Raw genomic sequence first — 20115 nt, forward strand, 5'->3', positions numbered from 1 at the left:
GGAACCTGAAGATCAGCAAGTATAGTTTTACTTAACAAGTGGAGGCTGAAAGCCCAGCCCATAGTACTTAGGCTACACTTGGCCAATCCAGAGACTCCATATTGCCGGCCAGTTGGAAGGGCTGATGTTGCCTTATCCTCATCCATTGAGAGTCCTTCCTCACCCCACAGAACACCCTGCCTGCCATTATAATAATTGCGCAAGAGAACATGGGATGTACTGCAAACGGTAATTGGGGCATTCCTGGGAGAGGAGGAGCCCAATGGTGGTTGGTCCAGCCAGGCCAACGGAGGGGGCTTTGCTGCCTCACCAATTTGCCAGGTTTATTTATTAAATTTGTATACTGATGGAGCCAAGTGAAATGTTATGTTTCGTTATGGTTTATTTATATGCTGCTTTTGGGCCACAAAGGGTTAACCCTCTTCAGCCCCACATTTTTGTTCTTCCAGCCCTCTTTTTTTAAGACCTCTCCCCTTCCTCTCTGCCTGTTGTTTTCTCTAGGATTTATATACACTCGGGTTCCACTTACAGAATACAATGTGTTCTGTGGAAATTGTAGACTTGTTATGTGAACGTTTGCCGGGAAATTGTTTATTAGGCAAATGTTCACATAACAAGTCTACGACTTCCATTGTTTCCTATGGAAATATTTTTGATTTGGGATTTGTCCGATTCTCCCCTTTTCCCCCAATGGTTTTTCCCTAAAGTGGCTGCAGCCCAAGGAAAACACTGATTTGTCCGATCTCTTCTGTTCTCTGTTTTGTCCAATCTTGCTCGTTTCCTGCATGGTTTCTGCCCCAAAATGGCTGCCGTTCACCAGCAAAGCAGAAACAAGCAAGGAAATAAGGAAGTGGGCAAACTCCTAATGTTTGGATATCTGAATCTGCGGTACTTATAGTGTGACATTTGGGCATAATTCTTTATGTGTGGATAAGTGAATTTTTGGGACGCAGGTGGCACTGTGGGTTAAACCACAGAGCCTAGGGCAGTTCGAATCCCCACGACGGGGTGAGCTCCCGTTGCTCAGTCCCTGCTCCTGCCAACCTAGCAGTTTGAAAGCACGTCAAAGTGCAAGTAGATAAATAGGTACTGCTCCGGTGGGAAGATAAACGGCGTTTCCGTGCGCTGCTCTGTTTCTCCAGAAGTGGCTTAGTCATGCTGGCCACATGACCCGGAAGCTGTACCTCAGCCAATAAGGCAAAATGAGCGCCGCAACCCCAGAGTTGGCCACGACTGGACCTAATGGTCAGGGGTCCTTTAAGTGAGTTTTTGCACAATGAGCGGGTAGATAGCAGGACCTGGTGTAGCCTTTGCTAGCCCCCATCCCTCTTCCTTGTATACATCCTGGCTCCATGACCTATATCAGCCACTTGGCCAAGCCAGCCTTGAGATGTGGCTAAGCCAGCAGCTACTAACAGACAAATTGTAAGTGGCTTACATATTAAGTCCGCAGTCAACCCATCAAAAATGGGTAAAAGACAGTTTGGGTTTCAAGGCACCAGCGCACCTATTATTTCAGAAATTTCCTCCATCAGCTCTTCCTAAAATTTGTATGCCCACTATCATTTCTAAATCGATTAATCATCCTCCCCAAACTACAGCTCAGTCAGTAGGTCTTCCCCCATCCTTTTTCCTACTAGTTCCTTTTTTACTCACTTTCTCACCCAGTAGGTGGGAAATACTTATTGCTGTTAATGAGAGAGATCAAATGGAGCATGTTGTGCAACACTTTTCTTGTCAGCCATAACTTCTCTGAGGGGGCCCTGCTACTTACCGCACTGGGCATCTGACTAATCCATCCAGGAGTCATTTATTCGTGGCCTGAATACCTTTGCGGGGCTCTTTTTTTGAGTGTGTGTGTAATAACCAGTAGCGTACATACAACTCCACATCTGCAAGGCAGCCCTGAGGATGATTGAGTACGTTTCCTTATTGGGACATCCTTCATGACTAATGCAAGTTAGTCAGCTAGTCTCTCTCCACAAACTATCAGTCCTGTTTCCTCAGCTTGAAGCTGTCAAACATATAAATAATATTGGGATCTATCCAGCTAAGTTCTATGCAGAGCATACCCACCGAAATGAATGAACCACTCATGTCCATTCATTTCATTGGGTCTACTCTGTGCATTGTATACAGCCGACTGAGTCTGCTGAAGGAGGGCGAAGAAGAGTGGTTTAGAAATCTTTAAAATTAATATGCTTAAAAAAATAACAATCCTTCAACACTTTTCAGAAACGTGGTTCCAAAACCCTGTTTTTGCCAGCCGCTCTTCAAAAGAATTCGGGATTTGAGAACATTTTAAAAATTCCTCCTGCCCCCAGAAACTCTCAGCTCTGCGATTCTGTGAATAACAAACCCTCAGATGTAAAACAAACCCATTGCTGCAACTCTACTTAGCGCCGTGGAACGGATAGTGCCAGGGTCTTTTGAAGTATTTTGGTTTCATGATCAGCAACGCGTTTGTTTCAGCGGCTGTGTGCGCACAGACTGTTTTGTGCTCTGCTAAGAATGTTCCATTCTAAGCATAATTCAATATCAGGCTTACATAAGAATTAACTAGGGCTTCACACTGGGACCTCAAGCCAGCTCCCCGCTTGCCAGGATCCGCCTTCTTATTTGCAACCTGGGCCTGCTCTCCCCATTCTCCTGGCTTCAGTTGGTTGAGCTCCCAAATTCAAGGCGCAGCTTTCTAGGAAGCAGCCCCTCAACTCCTGTTAGCACAGATGTCGGGGGTTCTGAGGATGGAGAGAGGGAACAGGGGAGAGGAGGCGAAAGGAAGCCCGGAGTGAGAGAATGAGATGCAGAGAGGGAACCAAGCCAGGGGGAGAGCGGATTGGAGGAGAAGAAAAGGAGATACCACAGAGGGTGGAGCTGATGGGACTAGGTGGTTTGTTGTGTGCTTTGGAATCGAAATTGAATTGAAATTGAAATTGAAATACTTTATTGTCACTTGTACAACTTGTATACAGTGAGATTACACGAGCACTCCCCACTCAGCTCTCTTAGTCTTAATTCCCCTCGTTTACTGACCAAACCCGAAAGTCAGTTGCCCTGTTGTTATCTTTTCATTCAGCAGCCTAACAGCCCATGGATAGAAGCTGTTTTTTACCCTGTTGGCGCAACTAATCATGCTTCTGTATCTTCTGCCCGAGGGCAGGAGATCCAGAAAGTGCCGGCCAGGGTGTGAATCATCCCTGAGAATTTTCCTCACTCTCCTGAGGCAACGTTCTTCCGCTATTTCATCCAGCGGATTCATGGGACAGCCCATAATATCTGTCCCGTGAATCTGCTGGAAGGACTATTCATACAAGTCCTCCTTTGGGGCTTCCCATGGGATATGGCTGGCCACTGTAGGAACAAGATGCTGGACTAGATAGGTCATTGGTCTGATCCTGCAGGCTCTTCGTAGGTTCTTATGTGATAGACAGGGACAGGGGAGGGCTTCAATGCAGTTCTTACTTAAAGGCAAATCTCTCAAATTCGTACTTTCTGAAACAATATGGGAAACATAGCCCACCCCCGCCCCCCTGCATTGAAATTAGCAATTATCTGAATTTTGCAATGTAGTTCTCCAGCCAAGCATTGTTTACAAAATTTGTAGAATTGTAGAGTTGGAAGGGAGGGACGCTGTGGGTAAAACCTCAGCGCCTAGGACTTGCCAATCGCATGGTCGGCGGTTCGAATCCCTGCGGCGGGGTGCACTCCCGTCGTTTGGTCCCAGCGCCTGCCAACCTAGCAGTTCGAAAGCACCCCCGGGTGCAAGTAGATAAATAGGGACCGCTTACCAGCGGGAAGGTAAACGGCGTTCCGTGTGCTGCGCTGGCTCGCCAGAGTAGCTTCGTCACGCTGGCCACATGACCCGGAAGTGTCTGCGGACAGCGCTGGCGCCTATAGAGTGAGATGAGCGCACAACCCTAGAGTTTGGCAAGACTGGCCCGTACGGGCAGGGGTACCTTTACCTTTACCTTAGAGTAGGAAGGGGCCACAAGAGCGATCTAGTCCAGCCCCCTGCAATGTATATATTGGTGGTGGTGGTGGTGAAGCAGGGGTTCCTCTCCAAATTCCCCCTCCACTGCTTTTGCAAACTTCGTTGATGGCTCCAGCCTCTGCATGGGTGGCACTGTTTGGGCTGCATAAGCAAGGCAGTGTTATTATTTATACCATTCTTTCCACTGCCAAGCATTTTGGAAATGGCTGATCCGCTGTTTGGGATTGCTTTATGCAGTTTTTATTTTTATTTTTATTTTAAATGAATTTACAATGTCTGTTGGACAGAACTTCTCTAGTTGTTGTTGCTTTAGATGCTTGGTAAAAGTAAGGGGTTTTGTTTTGTTTTTACTGGAAATGATTAAAAAAAACTTGGTCAAGAGGGCCAGGGGCCTGCTCCAGATTACCAGAAGGAATGGGGAGACTGGGAGGGCTGGTTGGTGTTGCCCCCAAACAACTGCATTTGCTGTCTCATTCTTAAAAGTCACAGAACCCTGGAGTTGAAAAAGGTGAAATGGCTATGAGGACCTTCTAAGCAGGAGTGCCCCCTCATACTCTAGCTGGAGAGGAGGGATTACCAGTGTGGTCATGCAGTGGTTAGAGTGTCAGACTAGGATCTGGGAGACTAGGGAGCCATCGTGGTGTAGTGGTTAAGAACGGTGGACTTGTAATCTGGTGAATCAGGTTCACTTCCCCGCTCCTCCACATGCAGCTGCTGGGTGACCTTGGGCTAGTCACACTTCTCTGAAGTCTCTCAGCCTCACTCACCTCACAGAGTGTTTGTTGTGGGGAAGGAAGGGAAAGGAGATTGTTAGCTGCTTTGAGACTCCTTAAGGCAGCAGTTTTCAACCTGTGGGTCCCCAGATGTTGTTGGACTACAACGCCCATCATCCCTGAGCTCTGGCCTTGCTAGCTAGGGATGATGGGAGTTGTAGTCCAACAACATATGGGGACCCACAGGTTGAGAACCACTGCCTTAAGGGGAGTGAAAGGCGGGATATCAAGTCCAAACTCCTCCTCCTCCCCCTCCTCCTCCTCTTCTTTCTCTTCTTCTTCTTCTTCTTCTTCTTCTTCTTCTTCTTCTTCTTCTTCTTCTTCTGGGTTCAAATCCTCCCTCAGCCATGAATCTCACAGGGTGACCTTGGGCCAGCCACTCACTGTCAGCCTAACCTACCTCACAGGGTTGTTGTGAGGTTTAAACGAGGAACAGGAGAACCATCTAGGCCACCTTGAGCTCCTTGGAGGAAAAGGTGTGACATCGATGCAAGAGCCAACAAGCAAATAAATAAAATTACACAAAAGAAAGGAGTTTAGGGGAGAAATGGCTCTGTGCTGGTCCCGGGGGTAAGGTACCGTGGGTGTAGCAGAGTCCACACGAAGAGGGGCGAGGTCCGATGCAGAGAGCCGGGCGGGGAACAGGAACGCTGGAACAGAAGGCTGAGCAGGTAACAGGAACACCAGATGGACGGGAACAGGAGGCCGAGCAGGGAACAGGAGTACCGGATAGTCAGGAACAGGAGGCCGAGCAGGGATCAGGAACACAGGAAGGTCCGAAGCCAACAACGACGTTGCTCCCGCAACCTGGGGCTGGGCTGACTGGGCTTTTATCCTCTTCTAAGGTCAGGGGCGGTCCCGACCCCCAGGAGCCCCGCCTCCTCTGGCCTTAAGGCGAGCACTCCTCCTGGGGGCAACCAGTTCCCTTCGCCTCTCTGCCCTAAGCCTCTGCAGATCAGGAGAGGCCGAAGGGTTACTGGGCCCTGGAGGAGGCTCACCTGTGGCCACTGAGTCATCAAGCCCCTCTGGGGCCAGAAGGACTTCACCTGGGGCCAGCTCCTGATGCACTGCCACAGGTGCAGGCTCTTCAGCATCTAGGCCTTGCCCCAGTTCAGCCGGCCCTGGAGGCGGGGACTCCTGTGCAGGCTGGGATTCCTCTGTTTCATCCTCCGAATCGGAATCCCAGGCCATCACACCATCCCCCCTCCCAGGCCCCCCCCTCAACCGAGGGTCCGGACCCGGCTTGCCGGGGTACGTCGCATGGAACTCTCGGAGGCAGGCAGGTGCGTGGACGTTGGCCGCTGGTTCCCAGGAACGGTCCTCCGGTCCGTACCCCTTCCAGTCAATGAGATACTGCAGCTTTCCCCTGCGGTATCGGGAGTCCAGGATGCGTTCCACCTCGTACTCAGGCTCTCCCCGAACCAACACTGGCTGCGGTTGGGGACGGTTCGGGTGGAACTCGTCGGGTGGGGCCACCGGACTCAAAAGGGACCTGTGGAAGACCGGGTGAACCTTCAGGGTTGCGGGTAACCGGAGACGGAATGCCACAGGAGAGACTTGGTCTACGATAGGGAACGGGCCGGTGAAGCGGGCGTCCAACTTCCGCGAAGGTCGAGAGGGGTGGAGATGGCGAGTGGAGAGCCAAACCAGGTCACCGATGCGAAGTTCCGGCCCCACCTGGCGGTGGCGGTCGGCCTGGGCTTTGTACGCTTCCTTGGCCTGGTGCAGTTGCTCCACCAAAAGCTGTTGCTGGGACTGGAGCTCTTGAAGCCACTCCGTCACCGCCGGGACCGCGGATGCCGGCAGCACCTCTGGAAACAGCCGTGGATGATAACCATAACTGGCCTGGAACGGGGTCTGCTGGGTGGACGCATTCACCGCGTTGTTATAGGCGAACTCCGCCAATGCCAGGTGGTCGACCCAGTCATCCTGCTGGTAGCTGCAGTAACACCGGAGGTACTGCTCCAGCACCGCGTTCGCCCGTTCCGTCTGGCCATCGGTCTGTGGGTGGTAGGCTGACGAGAGGCAGACCTCTGTCCCGAGGGTCTGGTGTAATGCTCGCCAGAACCGGGATGTGAACTGAACGCCCCGGTCGGACACCACGCGCTCAGGTAGTCCATGCAGGCGGAAGACATGCTGAAGGTACAGCTGAGCAGTTTCCTTGGCTGTGGGTACAGATGGACAGGGAGCGCAGTGCACCATCTTGGTGAAATGGTCGGAGAAAACCAGAAGGCAGGTACAGCCACGAGACGAGGGTAAGTCCACTACAAAGTCCAACGAAACCGTGTGCCAAGGGCGCGGTGGAACTGGCAATGGCTGAAGTAGGCCGGGGGGTCGCCCGGTAGGTCCCTTGGCGCGACGGCAGACATCACAACCAGCAACGTAGCGAGCCACGTCAGCCTTCAGGCGGGGCCACCAAAACTCACGACTGACCAGATGGGTGGTCCGATACCGTCCAAAGTGCCCCGCTGCTGGGGCATCATGGGCCATCCGGAGAACCTCCAGCCGTAGTGGCCCTGGCGGGACGTACAGACGACCGTGGTGCAGCAGAAGGCCCTGATGCAGGACCAGCCCCGGATACTGTGGGCTGGACCCTTCAGCCATCTCCCGGAGTCGTTCCTGGGCCCAAGCGTCGACCCGCTGCTGTTCCCGCACCCGAACCTGCAGTGGCTGCGCCTCCTGGGTGGCCAGGAATGCAGCCGGAGGTAGGATCGTGGTGGGTTCTGCTTGCTGTACCGTGTCTGCGTTGTCTTCAGGTTTCCGGGACAGAGCATCCGCCTTCTGATTCTGAGAGCTAGGGATGTAGCGGATCCGAAACTGGAACCGGGAAAAGAACAACGCCCACCGGATCTGTCTTTGGTTCAGCTTGCGGGTGGTCTGGAGGTACTCCAGGTTCCGGTGGTCGGTTCTCACCTCCACCGGATGTCGTGCCCCCTCAAGATGGTGGCGCCAGACCTCAAAGGCTACCTTGATGGCCAGTAGTTCCCGCTCCCACACAGTATAGTTACGCTCCGCTGGTAGGAGCTGGCGGGAATAGAAGGCACAGGGTAAGAGTGGCGCTTCAGGATCAATCTGTTGAGACAAGACGGCACCGAGAGCCGTACTGGAGGCGTCGGTCTCCACCACAAAGGGTCGCGAGGGGTCAGGATGTTGTAAGATTGGTGCCCTCTGGAAACAGGCCTTCAACCCCTGAAACGCCTCCTCTGCCTCCTTGTCCCAGGAAAACGGTGTCTTTGGGCGCAGTAGCCGGGTCAACGGGGTGGTGCGATGAGCATAATCAGCGATGAAGGTCCGGTAGTAATTGGCGAACCCCAGGAAACGTTGTAGGTCCTTGCGGTTCCGGGGTGCCGCCCATTCTTGAACCGCTGTCACCTTCCCTGGGTCCATTTGCACCCCATCCGGAGAGAGCCGGTGACCAAGGAAGTCCACAGTCCGCTGATGGAACTCGCACTTGCTGAGCTTTGCGTACAAACGGTGCTCACGCAAGCGCTGCAGCACGGTCCGGACATGTCCCTCATGGCGAGCCGGGTCACGGGAGTAAATCAGTATGTCATCCAAATACACCACCACGTACTTGTCTAACAAGTCCTGAAACACGTGGTTGATGTAGCGTTGGAACACAGCAGGCGCGTTGCACAAACCGAAAGGCATAACCAAATATTCGAACTGCCCGTACCGGGTCCCAAACGCTGTCTTCCACTCATCCCCGGCTCGGATCCGAATCAAGTTGTAGGCCCCCCGGAGGTCCAGCTTGGTGAACACCTGTGCCCCTTGCACCCGCTCCAGCAGCTCCGAGATAAGGGGCAAGGGGTACCGGTCTGGGACGGTAATTTTGTTCAGGGCTCGGTAATCATGGCAAGGGCGGAGTTCCCCACATTTCTTCTTAACGAAAAGCACTGGTGCCGCGGTAGGCGAGGTGGAAGGCCTAATGAACCCACGCTCCAGGTTCTTGCGCAAGAAGTCCTGCAAAGCCTCGCGCTCTGGCTCTGTTAGAGAATATAAGCGACTCACTGGTAAAGGCGCTCCGGGTTGGAGGTCTATGCCGCAGTCAAAAGGCCGATGTGGCGGCAGCTGGTCTGCCCCCCGTTCCTCGAACACGTCCTGGTAGTCCTGATACACGGCTGGGAGCGTGGGTGCTGCCTCCTCTGAGGGCGCGGCCGCCAGCGTCCCGGATTGAGCATGGGAACATGGGTCTGGGAAGTGCACGGTGCGTTTGACCCAGTCAATCTGAACGTTGTGGGCTTCCAGCCAGTCCATCCCGAGCACCAGGGGGAAGCGGGGCATAGAGGCAATGTCCAAAGTTCGCAACTCCCGGTGCTGCTGGAAACACAGGACCAGGGGCTGGGTCTCCTGAGTAACGGCACCTGAACGCAGAAGTCGTCCGTCAATCGCTTCCACCTGGACCGGTACTGGCTTGTTCCGAAGTGGCACCTGATGATGGGCGGCAAAAGCAGCGTCCATATAGGAGCGGGTTGCCCCTGAATCTACCAAAGCATGGGTGAGGATCCAGGGCCCACCTGGAGGGTATAAACGTACCGAAACCATAAGATGTTGCAAGTCCATTGGTGCAGGCCCATTCTGCGCGGTTTGGGACCCCCGGTAGCTAGGGCCATCAGCTACTGGGGTTGGCGGTTTCCCTGCGGCTGGCGTTTCTCAGGGCAGGACCGAGCGAAGTGTCCACTTCCGCCACAGTAAAGACAGAGATTTCCCTCCCGACGCCGCGCCTTCTCTGCGGGGGAAAGGCGTGGCCGCACTGCCCCGAGCTGCATAGGCTCCTCCGTTAAATCAGTTGTGACCGTGGGGCTGCCGGAAAAAGCTGGTGCCGTGAACTGGAAGTGTCGGCGACCCCGGGCCTGACGACGATCCTCCAACCGGTCGTCTATAACCGGTCGTCTAGGAGGCCGAGCAGGGATCAGGAACACAGGAAGGTCCGAAGCCAACAACGACGTTGCTCCCACAACCTGGGGCCGGGCTGACTGGGCTTTTATCCTCTTCTAAGGTCAGGGGCGGTCCCGACCCCCAGGAGCCCCGCCTCCTCTGGCCTTAAGGCGAGCACTCCTCCTGGGGGCAACCAGTTCCCTTCGCCTCTCTGCCCTAAGCCTCTGCAGATCAGGAGAGGCCGAAGGGTTACTGGGCCCTGGAGGAGGCTCACCTGTGGCCACTGAGTCATCAAGCCCCTCTGGGGCCAGAAGGACTTCACCTGGGGCCAGCTCCTGATGCACTGCCACAGGTGCAGGCTCTTCAGCATCTAGGCCTTGCCCCAGTTCAGCCGGCCCTGGAGGCGGGGACTCCTGTGCAGGCTGGGATTCCTCTGTTTCATCCTCCGAATCGGAATCCCAGGCCATCACAGGCTTCAAGGGTCCCACCGAAAGCATACACAAAAACACAGTCCTCTTTCTGAAGGCTTGTCAGGTCCAAATCTGGTTGGAAGGTAAGTAGGCGAGGGCTTGAATTTGCCCATCGCTCATTGGTGCCTGGACAGCCAGCAATGGCCACTTGCCATGATGGTTATGCTTTGCCTCCTCAGCTGGAGGAAGCAATGCTTCTGAATATCAGTTGCTGGGGACCACAGGAGGGGAGAGGGCTCTTGTGGTCAGATCCTGCTTGGATGGGCCATTGGCCTGATCCAGCAAGTTCTCCTTACATTCTTAGGTTCATAGAAGAGTGAGCAACGCTCACAGCATGTCACTTGGTGGCAGCCTCCCTCACTATGGTGATATGTATCTATATTTGAATTAAACCATTTATTTCTACATTTGCATCCATGCATGCAATTTAGCACATGCAATGAGAGCCAGTGTGGTGTAGTGGTTAAGAGCGGTGGACTCGTAATCTGGTGAACCGGGTTTGATTCCCCGCTCCTCCACATGCAGCTGCTGGGTGACCTTGGGCTAGTCACACTTCTTTGAAGTCTCTCAGCCCCACTCACCTCACAGAATGTTTGTTGTGGGGGAGGAAGGGAAAGGAGAATGTTAGCCGCTTTGAGACTCCTTTGGGTAGTGATAAAGCAGGATATCAAATCCAAACTCTTCTTCTTCTTCAATTCCAACGAGCCCCTTTTCGTCCTCTTGTTTTGGCAATACCTTAGTGGCCAACCTAAGCCCAGGGGATGGGGAGCATATGAAGATGGGCTGTGATGCACTTACAGATTTCTGAGAGGAGAACTTGGTTTGCTGCCTCTCACGATATCTTCTGAGGTCAAATCTATTTGGCACCCTCTTTTGACAACATGCAGGCGGTTTGGTATCCTTTCCTCACCGGAGTGCATTTGCCAGAGTTCTGTCCACTGTGTGCTTAAAGAAATGACCATTACTTTCCATGGAAAACCATTTTTATTTTTTTTGCACCGACTAAAAGATCACCGAGTCAGGTGGATTTCCCAATCTTTTCCAGTTCAGTCTGTCTAGCCGTGTAGCTTTCATTTAATTTTTTTAACGTGTTCCTCGTTCACCCCTCTCTTTGGGATTTTCACCCTCTAAATATACCTGAAGACTTTCCACTGGCTTCTCTTGTTTGTCCAAAGTTTCCTTGATTGCTGTCCGCCTTGGAGAAGGGCGGCAGGAGGACGGGACGTGCGGTGTTTAACAGAATGAAAAGCTGCAAAGCTTTAAATGCTTATCCTGCCCCCCATAAATCACTGCTGGATTTTTTTTAAAGCAATACTTCTGAACTCTGTTTGCCGAGATGTTTCTGGCAATGAGACATCCAGATGGAACATGGGGCCGCAGGTGCAGGAACATCAGAGCCACAGAGATTGAGACTGTCATCTCCCTGGCCAGTTGTGTGACGGTGTGTTTGCAAAAAGAAACCCTAATCGAAATGGCATCAGCTTTTATTTTCCTGATGCCATATCATGTTGCAAACCCTGGACTCACTTCACTGCCTGTAAATCCCTTTTCGGCATTCTTCTTTCCTACTGAATCTTTGTGCCTTTGTGTTTTGTTTTTTTATGGCCTGGATACCAAAGTTCCAGTTTTCCAAAATGCATCTTATTGATAACCCAGCAGCATATGGTTTAGAAGTATCTTATTTTTTTATGATCTGCTAACACATTCGGTTATTACTTTATAATAATAATAATAATAATAATAATAATAATAATAATAATAATAATAATAATAAATGACTTGTGTTCAGGACTAGTCAGTTTAACAGCATACTGCTCTCATGTATACCCAAGCATAAGTCCCACTGAGTTAAATGGTACTGGAAAGTATGCTTTAGGATCACAGTCTAAAGACTGTTCTTCATTCATCAGCTGTCTTTTATGCAGTGCACTGATTCATTGAGACATTAAATTTGCACAATTTTTTATTATTATTATTAGGATTTATATCCCACTTTTTTCTCCAAAGAGATCAAGGTGGCATACATGGTTCTCCCTGTCCTCCACAACCACCCTGAGAGGTAGTGACTGGCCCAAGGTAACTCAGCGTGGGCTTCATTGCTGAAAGGGGATTTGAACCCTGGTCTCCCAGGTCCTAGTACAGCACTCTAATCTCATCCACTACTGCCCCAGTACTGTAATATTACTGCATATTATAAGGACAGTGTCAAAATGGTGAGTGTTTCGTGCAAACATTCACCCTGTGAAATGGGTTCCTCTATTTTGGCCATAATTTTTACATTGGGGGGGGGGGGGACTGGAAAAACAAGCTGATGGTGTTTCTGCTTTCAGAGAAAGGCCAGAAAGCATTGTGCTTACTTTGAAGTGTCATCACATAGCCAAAGACATTGTTATTGTCAGGAGTTCAGCCTACACTCGAGTAGGACCTAGCCATAGACACATGCCCGACTGGCATGTTCTCTTCCTCCTGGTCGCTCATTTGGGAGCTTCAAAAGCTTTATTCAGCCCAAACACCACAGCGACTGATGCCAACAGACACCGGCACACTTAGGGATCCGCAGAGTTTGTGCATCATGCGTAACAGACCTCAGCAACTCAGCATTTTGGCTAATCTACTTTATTTACATATAAACACACACGGAGCCCTGCAATATGGCTCCCTCTCTCTCTAGCATCAGACAGCATAGAGAAAACGAAGAAAGGACAATAGTCCCACTTCATGGAACACAGTAACAGAAACATCCTGTCTCTGTCACTTCTCACTCTGTGGAATCAAAATATATACCGTCATGTGAATGACAAAAATCCCATGACTGCAATCATGGAGCAGGAATTCTAACAGTTATGACATCATCACCCTAGCCATGTGATCCTCAATTGGCTATATAATGTAGCCGTCAAGAAGACAAATCTCTTAAAGAAGAATTTAAGAGGATCAGTGAACCAGAACAAAATGGTGCAGAAGACACAGGTTTCAGGAAGACTCTTGGAGAACTTGTCTGGGACCCTCAGGCTCCCACTTCTGCGCCAAAAATGTCCTTACACAAAAGTTGTAACTTTGGCCTGCAAATGACCAGTACATTTCAGAGATGTGCCTTTCAGAGAAGTATCAGTCTAAACAACAGAAAGATAGAAAGAGAAGCCACCATAGAAATAAAGCTACAGGGATAGTCTGAGAACCTGGAGGTTCCTCACTCTTGTCTTATCTCCATGCAAACTCCTCTTCTGCAAACTGAGTTGCACCCACATTTGCAGAAGGTGCATACTTGAATTCAACCCTCCCCTCTGAAAATAGTGACAGTCTGGAAGTGCCCTTCAGTGTCAAAAGGTATTTTCCTACAGGAAGCAGCTGTAGGTTAGTTTTGTTGTTGTTGTTACAGTTTTATTCTTTCACCCTCCTTCCAAGCTGAATTCCTGCTTCCCCATCTCTGGCCTGCTTTTCCTTTAAACTATTCCAGGCTGTGGTTGTGCAGCCCTGCCTGGCTCCTTGATTACTGCTTCTTAAAATTCTTCTGCGCCCACAGTCATTTTCAAAGAGCAGTAGATGCGCCATCTGCCTTTGCTCCCCCCCCCCCCACCAGCCCGCCCACCTCCTTCTCCCTCCAAGCCTATCGCCACAAGGCACGCACCTGCCTGGTTTTCCACAGCCGCCAACTTGGGTGCATGCGCCAGTCGAAGTTTCCACCCTGGACGCTGCTGCAGGAGGACATGGATGGATGCACAGTGTCCAGTTTTCCACTTGCTGTCCCACGCTGAGCTGTCAGGCTTTGGCGAGGGCTTGTTGTTAGAATGTCTAGCATTTCCAGGGCTCAGGCATCCTGCAGGATCAGGAGCCAGGTTCATCCGACGGGGAGGTCAGATAAGGGTCAGAGCCGGCCAAGGCAGTTCGCAGCAAACACCCCGGCGAGATAGGCCTGAGCACACACCGTGTGTTTTTTCAGCACTTATCTTACTGAGCCTGTCACTCAGCGAAAGAACATCTGCTTTGCACGAATCTGATCCCTGGCATTTCTGTTTAAAGTAGAGATGGGGAACTGGTGGCCGTCCAGATGTTGTTGGATATCAGCTCCCATCAGCCCTGATGGTCAGGTGTGATGGCCTGGGATTCCGATTCGGAGGATGAAACAGAGGAATCCCAGCCTGCACAGGAGTCCCCGCCTCCAGGGCCGGCTGAACTGGGGCAAGGCCTAGATGCTGAAGAGCCTGCACCTGTGGCAGTGCATCAGGAGCTGGCCCCAGGTGAAGCCCTTCTGGCCCCAGAGAGGCTTGACGACTCAGTGGCCACAGGTGAGCCTCCTCCAGGGCCCAGTAACCCTTCGGCCTCTCCTGATCTGCAGAGGCTTAGAGCAGAGAGGCGAAGGGAACTGGTTGCCCCCAGGAGGAGTGCTCGCCTTAAGGCCAGAGGAGGCGGGGCTCCTGGGGGCCGGGACCGCCCCTGGCCTTAGAAGAGGATAAAAGCCCAGTCAGCCCGGCCCCAGGTTGCGGGAGCAACGTCGTTGTTGGCTTCGGACCTTCCTGCGTTCCTGATCCCTGCTCGGCCTCCTGTTCCTGACTATCCGGTACTCCTGTTCCCTGCTCGGCTTCCTGTTCCTGACTATCCGGTACTCCTGTTCCCTGCTCGGCCTCCTGTTCCCGACCATCCGGTGTTCCTGTTCCCTGCACAGCCTCCTGTTCCAGCGTTCCTGTTCACCGCCCGGCTCTCTGCCTCGGACCTTGCCCCTCTTCGTGTGGACTCTGCTACACCCAAGGTACCTTACCCCCGGGACCAGCACAGTTTGCTCCCGCCACACCCGCACTCCCCCTTCGTAGGGGTGCGTTCGGGAAGAGCCAGAGGCCATGGCTGAACAGGCGGCTGCACTGGTGGCTTTGGCCCAGGAGAACCAGGCCTTGTCTCACACCGTGCAGCAGCTCAGTGACGCGGTTGTGGCACTTCAGCAACGCTTGGAAGCCCTACCGGCTCCTGGGGCCGACGCCCCGGCTCCGGGCAAGTACCCAGTGGCTTTGCCTGAGAAATTTGATGGAGCCCCGGCCAGCTTTCCCATGTTCCTGGCCCAGGCCAAGCTGTATATTCAGGGGCGAGCCCGGAACTTTCCTGACGACCGCACCAAGGTGCACTTTTTGATTAGTTTGTTAAAGGACCAGGCGGCCAAGTGGGCGTTGCCGCTACTCAGGCAAGACTCCCCCTTGCTGGCAGACTATACGGGGTTTTGCAATCGTTTGGAGGCCGCGTTCGGCAACCCCCAGAAAGAGAGTCAAGCCAACCGGGCGATTCGGCATTTGAAACAGGGCAAGTCCACGGTGGCCACATATACCACGGAGTTTCGGCTGTTGGCACAGGACTTGACCTGGAATGACTCGGCACTGCGGGACCAGTATCTCGAAGGGCTTTCGGACGAGGTACTGGACCAGTTGGCCACAATGGAACGCCCCACCACGCTGGACACTCTCATTCAACGGAGTCTACAAATAGACGACCGGTTGGAGGATCGTCGTCAGGCCCGGGGTCGCCGACACTTCCAGTTCACGGCACCAGCTTTTTCCGGCAGCCCCACGGTCACAACTGATTTAACGGAGGAGCCTATGCAGCTCGGGGCAGTGCGGCCACGCCTTTCCCCCGCAGAGAAGGCGCGGCGTCGGGAGGGAAATCTCTGTCTTTACTGTGGCGGAAGTGGACACTTCGCTCGGTCCTGCCCTGAGAAACGCCAGCCGCAGGGAAACCGCCAACCCCAGTAGCTGATGGCCCTAGCTACCGGGGGTCCCAAACCGTACAGAATGGGCCCGCACCAATGGACTTGCAACATCTTATGGTTTCGGTACGTTTATACCCTCCAGGTGGGCCCTGGATCCTCACCCATGCTTTGGTAGATTCAGGGGCAACCCGCTCCTATATGGACGCTGCTTTTGCCGCCCATCATCAGGTGCCACTTCGGAACAAGCCAGTACCGGTCCAGGTGGAAGCGATTGACGGACGACTTCTGCGTTCAGGTGCCGTTACTCAGGAGACCCAGCCCCTGGTCCTGTGTCTCCAGCAGCACCGGGAGTTGCGAACTTTGGACATTGCCTCTATGCCCCGCTTCCCCCTGGTGCTCGGGATGGACTGGCTGGAAGCCCACAACGTTCAGATTGACTGGGTCAAACGGACCGTGCACTTCCCAGACCCATGTTCCCATGCTCAATCCGGTACGCTGGCGGCCGCGCCCTCAGAGGAGGCAGCACCCACGCTCCCAGCCGTGTACCAGGACTACCAGGACGTGTTCGAGGAACGGGGGGCAGACCAGCTGCCGCCGCATCGGCCTTTTGACTGCGGCATAGACCTCCAACCCGGAGCGCCTTTACCAGTGAGTCGCTTATATTCCCTAACAGAGCCAGAGCGCGAGGCTTTGCAGGACTTCTTGCGCAAGAACCTGGAGCGTGGGTTCATTAGGCCTTCCACCTCGCCTACCGCGGCACCAGTGCTTTTCGTTAAGAAGAAATGTGGGGAACTCCGCCCTTGCCATGATTACCGAGCCCTGAACAAAATTACCGTCCCAGACCGGTACCCCTTGCCCCTTATCTCGGAGCTGCTGGAGCGGGTGCAAGGGGCACAGGTGTTCACCAAGCTGGACCTCCGGGGGGCCTACAACTTGATTCGGATCCGAGCCGGGGATGAGTGGAAGACAGCGTTTGGGACCCGGTACGGGCAGTTCGAATATTTGGTTATGCCTTTCGGTTTGTGCAACGCGCCTGCTGTGTTTCAACGCTACATCAACCACGTGTTTCAGGACTTGTTAGACAAGTACGTGGTGGTGTATTTGGATGACATACTGATTTACTCCCATGACCCGGCTCGCCATGAGGGACATGTCCGGACCGTGCTGCAGCGCTTGCGTGAGCACCGTTTGTACGCAAAGCTCAGCAAGTGCGAGTTCCATCAGCGGACTGTGGACTTCCTTGGTCACCGGCTCTCTCCAGATGGGGTGCAAATGGACCCGGGGAAGGTGACAGCGGTTCAAGAATGGGCGGCACCCCGGAACCGCAAGGACCTACAGCGTTTCCTGGGGTTCGCCAATTACTACCGGACCTTCATCGCTGATTATGCTCATCGCACCACCCCGTTGACCCGGCTACTGCGCCCAAAGACGCCGTTTTCCTGGGACAAGGAGGCAGAGGAGGCGTTTCAGGGGTTGAAGGCCTGTTTCCAGAGGGCACCAATCTTACAACATCCTGACCCCTCTCGACCCTTTGTGGTGGAGACCGACGCTTCCAGTACGGCTCTCGGTGCCGTCTTGTCTCAACAGATTGGTCCTGAAGCGCCACTCTTACCCTGTGCCTTCTATTCCCGCCAGCTCCTACCAGCGGAGCGTAACTATACTGTGTGGGAGCGGGAACTACTGGCTATCAAGGTAGCCTTTGAGGTCTGGCGCCACCATCTTGAGGGGGCACGACATCCGGTGGAGGTGAGAACCGACCACCGGAACCTGGAGTACCTCCAGACGACCCGCAAGCTGAACCAAAGACAGATCCGGTGGGCGTTGTTCTTTTCCCGGTTCCAGTTCCAGATCCGCTACATCCCTAGCTCTCAGAATCAGAAGGCGGATGCCCTGTCCCGGAAACCTGAAGACAACGCAGACACGGTACAGCAAGCAGAACCCACCACGATCCTACCTCCGGCTGCATTCCTGGCCACCCAGGAGGCGCAGCCACTGCAGGTTCGGGTGCGGGAACAGCAGCGGGTCGACGCTTGGGCCCAGGAACGACTCCGGGAGCTGGCTGAAGGGTCCAGCCCACAGTATCCGGGGCTGGTCCTGCATCAGGGCCTTCTGCTGCACCACGGTCGTCTGTACATCCCGCCAGGGCCACTACGGCTGGAGGTTCTCCGGATGGCCCATGATGCCCCAGCAGCGGGGCACTTTGGACGGTATCGGACCACCCATCTGGTCAGTCGAGAGTTTTGGTGGCCCCGCCTGAAGGCTGACGTGGCTCGCTACGTTGCTGGTTGTGATGTCTGCCGGCGCGCCAAGGGACCTACCGGGCGACCCCCTGGCCTACTTCAGCCATTGCCAGTTCCACCGCACCCTTGGCACACGGTTTCGTTGGACTTTGTAGTGGACTTACCCTCGTCTCGTGGCTGTACCTGCCTTCTGGTTTTCTCCGACCATTTCACCAAGATGGTGCACTGCGCTCCCTGTCCATCTGTACCCACAGCCAAGGAAACTGCTCAGCTGTACCTTCAGCATGTCTTCCGCCTGCATGGCCTACCTGAGCGCGTGGTGTCCGACCGGGGCGTTCAGTTCACATCCCGGTTCTGGCGAGCACTACACCAGACCCTCGGGACGGAGGTCTGCCTCTCGTCAGCCTACCACCCACAGACCGATGGCCAGACGGAACGGGCGAACGCGGTGCTGGAGCAGTACCTCCGGTGTTACTGCAGCTACCAGCAGGATGACTGGGTCGACCACCTGGCATTGGCGGAGTTCGCCTACAATAACGCGGTGAATGCGTCCACCCAGCAGACCCCGTTCCAGGCCAGTTATGGTTATCATCCACGGCTGTTTCCAGAGGTGCTGCCGACATCCGCAGTCCCGGCGGTGACGGAGTGGCTTCAAGAGCTCCAGTCCCAGCAACAGCTTTTGGTGGAGCAACTGCACCAGGCCAAGGAAGCGTACAAGGCCCAGGCCGACCGCCACCGCCAGGTGGGGCCGGAACTTCGCGTCGGTGACCTGGTTTGGCTCTCCACTCGCCACCTCCACCCCTCTCGACCTTCGCGGAAGTTGGACGCCCGCTTCACCGGCCCGTTCCCTATCGTAGACCAAGTCTCTCCTGTGGCATTTCGTCTCCGGTTACCCGCAACCCTGAAGGTTCACCCGGTCTTCCACAGGTCCCTTTTGAGTCCGGTGGCCCCACCCGACGAGTTCCACCCGAACCGTCCCCGACCGCAGCCAGTGTTGGTTCGGGGAGAGCCTGAGTACGAGGTGGAACGCATCCTGGACTCCCGATACCGCAGGGGAAAGCTGCAGTATCTCATTGACTGGAAGGGGTACGGAACGGAGGACCGTTCCTGGGAACCAGCGGCCAACGTCCACGCACCTGCCTGCCTCCGAGAGTTCCATGCGACGTACCCCGGCAAGCCGGGTCCGGACCCTCGGTTAAGGGGGGGGCCTGGGAGGGGGGATGGTGTGATGGCCTGGGATTCCGATTCGGAGGATGAAACAGAGGAATCCCAGCCTGCACAGGAGTCCCCGCCTCCAGGGCCGGCTGAACTGGGGCAAGGCCTAGATGCTGAAGAGCCTGCACCTGTGGCAGTGCATCAGGAGCTGGCCCCAGGTGAAGCCCTTCTGGCCCCAGAGAGGCTTGACGACTCAGTGGCCACAGGTGAGCCTCCTCCAGGGCCCAGTAACCCTTCGGCCTCTCCTGATCTGCAGAGGCTTAGAGCAGAGAGGCGAAGGGAACTGGTTGCCCCCAGGAGGAGTGCTCGCCTTAAGGCCAGAGGAGGCGGGGCTCCTGGGGGCCGGGACCACCCCTGGCCTTAGAAGAGGATAAAAGCCCAGTCAGCCCGGCCCCAGGTTGCGGGAGCAACGTCGTTGTTGGCTTCGGACCTTCCTGCGTTCCTGATCCCTGCTCGGCCTCCTGTTCCTGACTATCCGGTACTCCTGTTCCCTGCTCGGCTTCCTGTTCCTGACTATCCGGTACTCCTGTTCCCTGCTCGGCCTCCTGTTCCCGACCATCCGGTGTTCCTGTTCCCTGCACAGCCTCCTGTTCCAGCGTTCCTGTTCACCGCCCGGCTCTCTGCCTCGGACCTTGCCCCTCTTCGTGTGGACTCTGCTACACCCAAGGTACCTTACCCCCGGGACCAGCACATCAGGGATGATGGGAGTTGTAATTATTAATAAATTTTTTATTAATTTTACAACATAGATTAAAAACAAAACAATACACAATACATAAACAAACAATACATATAAACACGTATAATTTCAAAACCTCTTTTTCATAAACCCTTGACATTTTAGCACTCATTAATTTTC

General features: G+C 54.0%; 1 protein-coding gene across 6 annotated transcripts in view; it reads left to right on the top strand.

The window, feature by feature from the left end:
• The window catches only part of PRKAR1B (protein kinase cAMP-dependent type I regulatory subunit beta), a 119276-nt gene that overhangs the window by 61005 nt on the left and 38156 nt on the right, over positions 1 to 20115 (top strand). The window lies entirely within an intron of this gene.

This window comes from Podarcis muralis, chromosome 14, assembly GCF_964188315.1.
Source record: "Podarcis muralis chromosome 14, rPodMur119.hap1.1, whole genome shotgun sequence".
Lineage (NCBI taxonomy): Eukaryota > Metazoa > Chordata > Lepidosauria > Squamata > Lacertidae > Podarcis > Podarcis muralis.